We start from the raw sequence: 6,320 nt of genomic DNA on the forward strand, positions 1-6,320 counted from the left end.
TCCGGGCTCTGTTTGCGGGTATTTGTTAGACGTGGGTTATCCGAGCGCGGCATCTCTCTTTTTCGATGCTGTCAGCGTCGGCGGCATCGCATCGATATCGACCGCGGAATGTAACAGAACACGCGGCCTCGAAACAACATGGCCGGCGGGTGGATCTCCATAACGAGCGCGGTGACTTGCACATCCGACCCAGAACGCATTAGCCGTATTTGCATTTAATTGCCGGTTGTTTGTTTGACATCCGCGCAACCGGCGGAATTAGGAACAGTCGGCGGGAACGGGTGCGGGGGACAGCAGGGCGCATCCTGCGTTCTGTCATCTGCGATCTATTCACGTTCTTCGTACGTTATCCGTATCCCGGATTTGAATGATTTAACTTTTTTCTACATAAGGAGATTATTCCTGATATAATATATAGTCGATATATATAAGTTTTTGAAGATATATATATGTATACAAAATTGAGATGAAAAGATTATTAGCTCCAAGATACTAAAACTATAATTGCCGAATAATATCTACAAAGCGTAATCCTATTATATTTGACTACATTATATTATAATATTAATTATATTTTTAATGTATAGTAAATCTTAAATTATTGTACATAATAATAATAATAATAAAATTGTGATAAATTATATTTAACAAAATTCGCGCAAAGAAAATTAGAGAAAAGAAAGAGCTAAAATAATCTAATCTTATACATATATTTTCTATATAATTTAATTATTTCTCTATTGCAGTGAATTAACAAATAATTCTGTCATAATTAAACGCATCTATATACTATAAATGCCTATTATTTCAAGGTATTTAAAAGCCTCGAATTGAAGGATAATAGAAAACGATGCAGCTATTATTAGTCGCGTTTTCCGCGTTATCAGAGCCGATAGTCTTTGCCGCTTTCCCAGAGGCACCCGGGGATCGCTTACGATTACGGGGACGCACGTAGCTTGTCGGACGTATAACGGTGGATCGGGTATATAGAATCCTAACTGAATCTCTTCTCTCGGAGGATCTCTTCCGCGCCTCACTCCCCTTCCCACCTCGACCTACACTCGGCGAATGCTTCTCCTTCTCTCCTTCCGGCGCGTCTCTCTTTTCTGCTATAAGGAGAACTATCTTCGACTCCCTTTCTCTCTGTTCCCCTCTTCTTGTCTGTCTCTTCGGTCCGTCTCCCACTTCCGGCGGCCCCACCCGTCGTCCCTTCGGGCAACCAATCCCGAGTAAAGTTTGTTACACAACTCGGCGAACTTTCGAAAATGGTCTGCCTCCGCCAAGTAAGCTGTTCTTGGCTCCCTCGTTAGCTAGACTTTCCTCTTTGGCACGATGCTCTCTCCGCCACCAGAGAAACCGCGGCGGATGCGACGCGCGCTTCACAGATCTCTCTCTCTCTCTCTCTCTCTCTCTTTCTCTATGCCACGCAGTTCCTAGCAAAATAGCATCTTCATCTTCGGCAGTGTCGAGTTTCGTGATGTTCCAGATGACGAAAAATTTCTGCACGATCGATGAATGGCAGCCAGACTAAGCTATTGAAAAATATAAGACGACAAATAGTGTTGTATCTCCAGCTAAAAGAAAAGAAAAATCCAAGGTGAAATTTAAATATTTCAGAAAAATGAATCGATATAATGTATATAATATATATTCATGATACAAAGACAAAAGTTATCAATTATTTTTCGAAACCAAATTTTTTTATTATATATGCGTGTACGCCTCACCTTCTTTAAACTGTAGCGTATATTCGATTAAGTGAGATTAAGTTGGCGAAATTAGAATAACTGTTAGAGTAGCCACATCGTGGCGCGAAGTAGTTGCTGAAGTCTCCGGCTATTTTATCGAGATCATCCCGGCTCACTTAACCAGTTCCTCGAGTAACGCATTCATTAACGCAAATATCCGTCGGATGCATTAAGTTGCGCGTGGTTGTCGTAATACGCTCGTCGTATCGCGGAAATTGCGCGTCGACGCAAATGCAAATTGCTCGTCCTTCGTTTACGTACGCCGAGTGCATGCCTCTCAAGCTTATCACTTATCACTGATTAGCTCTCTCGTCCATCACCGATTCTTTGACATTTTTCAACAGCTAAAAACAAAATATGCGATTATTTAAGTATTTCAATATTTTTTTAAATATATTTTTTTATTCTTTTATATTCCTCTATTTTTTCCACTTTATTTAATATAGCAATTTTTATTTTATTTAATCTAAGAATAATCATTAATAACTTTTTTTTTAATATAAAATATTAAAAAATAATGAAAGAGGAATTTCGTGCAGATGCTAAAAGTCTATAACAAATACTTTAAGTTGTGTTATAATTAAATTAGATGAAAATTAATGCATTAATAATCAGAGAAGAAAAAAATAGCGTGTCACAAAATTTAATTATTTTACCACTTGTGATTTCTAAAATATCATTGTCGCCATTGCAATAAAAATATAAATAAAATGACTTGCAAGATATTTGACGCGAGTAATAGCATAATTTATAGATGTGAACATTATCTATGAATACTAACTTTGCATTTTAAAATTTTCGCAACAAAATATGTACAAAAATGTTGGACAAATTTTTGTTTCTCACGAATATAAAGTATAAAATCATGAAATATTTAGATCTTTTATCATGTAGATATTATTTCATAAATAATCGTTAAATTTTTTATTTAATTTGACAATGTTATTCATATTAAGCAGATGTTACTGCTCATTCGATCTAATCGAGTTGTAGAAATTGTTCTTATGTTTTTATGCGACAAAAGTGAAATCTGTCATAATAATAATAATACATGTATTTTATGAGTTATTTAATTAATATTTAAATAGATAATTCTTAAATAATATCATATGGAAACGATATGAAAAGCGATGATATCGCAATTCCAAGCATTCCCGAAATAACAACAAGCAGTCCTTTATCTACTCCGAGAGGTATTAAAATTATTTTTTTAAATATAAATCTGTATTTCTTTATAAATTTTTATAAATTGTATGGATCGCGTCTAATAGATACATTTAAAATTATCATGTGATATATGTATGTTGTAAAAATAAACCGTTCAACTTTATTGAATATATAACCTGCATTGTTTTGTCCAATGGCAATAACATTTATTCCCAAAATCAAATACAATTTAATGTATTATTGAAAACAGAAATGCCATTTAATATCAGTGATTTCTATATCGCAATAGCCATATTATATCAACATTCAATTGAAAATATAATGAAAGATTATGTAATAATTATCTTATTGAACATTTCATGAAATAAATAATGCTTTTCTTTAAAATTTCAAATCTAAAAAAAATTTCTAAAATTACAAACTCAAATTACACATTAAATTAAGAATTTAAATCGACTTTATAAAATTAAAAAAATTTTGATTCTTTGGAATATTATTTCGATTTTATAATATCAATCGATGATTAAGTGTTAATCACTTATCGAATGTTCAGATCAAATAATAAACACTACATCAGAGGATCGAGTATCACACCCCAGCGATTCCAGTGATAGTTCGCCGTCCGATCTGAGAAAGCGTCTTGAAGATTTACCGTCGCCAAACGAATTCACTCTCCTAGCCGATCGCGTGGCTGCTCTTGGTCGGCGAATCGGTCGCAAACGCGAGCTCTTTCTACGTCTGCACGGAGTGGAAAATCGAATCGAGGAGAGCGACGAGTTGGAAGAGGGGGAACAAAGAGCAGAATCTTGGGAGAGCTCCTCGGGAGCATCTAGATCGAAAGACGCCCGAGCTCGAAGAAGGGCGCGAGCTCGCCTGGAAAATTCGTCTTGCTACAACGATAAAACAATGGTGATTTCGCAAGCCGACGGCCCTATCAATTCTTCTAAACTCACCAACGACGACAAGTCAAATCCCGCCAAATCCTCCATGGATCGATCGGCGCGAGATAAGGATTGTTTGCGGTTGCCCGCGATCGAGACATCTCGAAGACAATCCCGATCTTCTTCCTTGTCCGAACCATCCTCCACGCGCTACTCCTATCACAATAATGGTGAATCGTGCAATATCAGAAGCGCGATATCAGCCTTCCATAGTCATCGAAGCTGCATATCTCGTGATAGTGCATTAAAATCAGCCGATCTTCCATCGGTTTCACCGTTTTCTGTCAATAGTATTCGACCTAAGAAGTTCGGAGGATATCGTCCATCTTCCGGTGTGGTTTTGAAAAATCTGAGCTCCGGCAGCGAATCAGAATCCGTCAATGAAGTGAATCGCGAACTCTCATCTGCCCGAAAAATCGGTAATTCGATCGCGACTTTGGAACTATCCTCGCCAGAGTCCAAGGTCGCTGCTATTAACGAACCCATCAAGAAGATGCCGATCATGTCCGCGAGGAATGACATTACCGGATCGATAATGCCGAATCTTTTGCATTCGTCACGATCGCTCGGCAATGATAATTTCAATCGCCAGATTTCTCAAGACATTCTCAATACTTTGCGAAGCTGCATTGTTGAGCAAGTAAACCATGATGACAATATGACGAAAACATGTAATGAATTAGAAAAGATAACTCGTAACGCTGTAAAAGCTGTATTTAATGTACGAGCAAGATGTGATGAACTGGAAACGAAAACTTGCAACGAATTTCAAGACGAGCCAAAATACGAAAATATGCATAATAAAATACTAGAGATGCCACAAAATACGTCGACTTTGTCCGCGAGAAATTTTATGTCACAGTCAGCGGAAACGAGCATTTTCAACGAACGGATTCACGATGATTCTATAATGAAGATCTACAACGAATTTAAACAGATTGAGTCAGATTTTGACGATAAATATAATCAGACAGAAGAGACGGAAAATTATCGGTGTATCACGCCGGAAACACATCGCGATGACATTAAAGATGAATTTACCTTCAATTGCTCGACGAATCAGTCAAATTTTGAAATAAATGCTTCAGAAAACATCGACAGAAATGTTCTCGATACTTCAAAATGGAATCAATTAACGAATCTTTATATACAAGAAACCGTCGAGACACCGCATTTAACTGAAAGGATTCAAAGCGACATTCTAGAAGAAGCTTTATCGTTTCGAGCTTCAGAACCATTAGAGAGCGAAGGTCAGAGTCGGTCATCTTGTACAGGAAAAATATATTTACAGAAAGAAGTGCTCTCGAGTAGAAGACCCCAAAATAATGACATTGACACGTCGGATAATTGCGACCGGGAAATTGTAACGAAAGTTCCCGCGCTCGCGTTAAATTCGCAAGATATTTCGTATTCGACGTCAGCAGACAGTCGAGAATATTCCGCTATGCGATCTCTCGATCCCCATGCATTGATTAGAGCTTTATCGGATGTATCGCTGAAGCGAAAAAGACAGAAGGAGAGTGTTCCAAAAAAACGCGAGGATTTTTATCGGCACGGTAAGGATGCGATCGATGCATCGAGCACAGTTTCGGAATTTCCTGCGAAAGGGGAAACGTGGCGCGTACTGAGATCCTCGACATCGGATTCGCCTAGAAAATCGCGCGCACCTTCCAAAATACCCATCAGAATCTACAATAGTAAGACTACATTGGCCACTAGTGACAAATTTTCAGGATACTGTCAGCATCCAGAGAAATCTAATAAGAATTATGAGAAATTTATCCATCAAGATAATGTTTGCAGCGAAGTAAACGAAAGTGTTGTTCGCCAACGATCGAACGTGTCGTACTGTCAAGTCAAACAGAATTCTTCGATGAGATCAAAAAATAGGGATAACAAAATTAAATCAGGCAGATTTACGTCAGATAATAAAGGAACGAAATACGAAGGCAATGATCATGAATTTGAAAGCGTACCATTCTCAAATCCGCGGAGTTCTCAAAGCACTCCGTTTGGCGATTATGCCTATGATAGAATGCAATGTTTCTCCGAGACTAGATCCGGCGGTTGTACGCCTGTGTTTTTTAATAAAGTAATTTACTCCGGTAATCGCGATTACGCAAAGATAGATGACGATGTGCGATCTAGATCAGATCGCAGCATCTCCCAAAAGAGCGTGGATACCGTGGACATTACAAGCGCTACCGAATCATTACGTATGTTTAAAAACAAGAAGAATGAATCATCTCAAGTCGAGTCATTGAGGAATGGAGAGGAGAATGTCACTTGGAGAACGGAAGACGACTGCGCATCCATTAACGACGAAGAAAATCCTGACGACGTGAAAAATAAGGATTATTGTAGCGCGTACGACGAAAAGCAAAAGGAATTATACTTGCAGACAAAAGAGCATTTCAAATTAGCGATAGAAAGAACGTGCGATCCATCCTCCCCGTTTACAATT

The sequence above is a fragment of the Cataglyphis hispanica genome, chromosome 14 (genome assembly GCF_021464435.1).
Source record: "Cataglyphis hispanica isolate Lineage 1 chromosome 14, ULB_Chis1_1.0, whole genome shotgun sequence".
NCBI classification, from domain to species: Eukaryota; Metazoa; Arthropoda; class Insecta; order Hymenoptera; family Formicidae; genus Cataglyphis; species Cataglyphis hispanica.